Genomic DNA, 751 nt, shown 5'->3' with positions numbered 1-751 from the left:
CCCGACAAATGGGCTACAAAATACATCATAATGGGCCTCATATCTGTGTCGGTATACATCAATGTGGGCCGTATCAACGGGCAGCATAGATATACAATACCTTCATCATGGCAGTCCGCACGAAAGGACGGTCATGGATGTAAAACAGATGAGTGGTGTGGAAATACACCACATAAATCAAGTGGGCCGCACGGAACTTGCTGGCATCAACACCTTAGCTATCAAGCTAGTGTGAGGTACCCCAGTCAACCTGCATCAACCGTCCATGGATTGGACAGTATGGATGCAATACATTAAATCAAGGTGGGCCCCATACGATACCATGGTGGGGCCACGTCCAATGAATGGACAGGGTGGAGAAACACATACATCATGGTGGAATCCTACCATCTTTGCGCCCGACGGTGAGGATACAACACTTACATTATGGTGGAATCCCACCGATGACGTGGATAGAACACTCACATCAGGTGGGACCCACGCACATGGACGGCGTGGATTAAAACCCATATATCATGGTGCGCGCCACACCAACAAATGGACGACCTAATAAAGGTGGGCTCCACACAGCAAATGGAGACATGGCTGCATATAACTAGGACCACATGATGGGTCCACGTGGTCAGCCAAAGGCAATACAGCAGCTATATTGCTGTTTGAGGGGGGGGGGGGTGTACACCGTCCATCAGTTTCCACCAAAGGTGGGTCCCACATGGGGCCCACCATAATATATTATATCTACATATATAAT

The sequence above is a fragment of the Magnolia sinica genome, chromosome 11, assembly GCF_029962835.1.
Source record: "Magnolia sinica isolate HGM2019 chromosome 11, MsV1, whole genome shotgun sequence".
Lineage (NCBI taxonomy): Eukaryota > Viridiplantae > Streptophyta > Magnoliopsida > Magnoliales > Magnoliaceae > Magnolia > Magnolia sinica.
The sequence above is the reverse complement of the archived record's forward strand: the minus strand, read 5'-3'. Positions refer to the sequence as shown.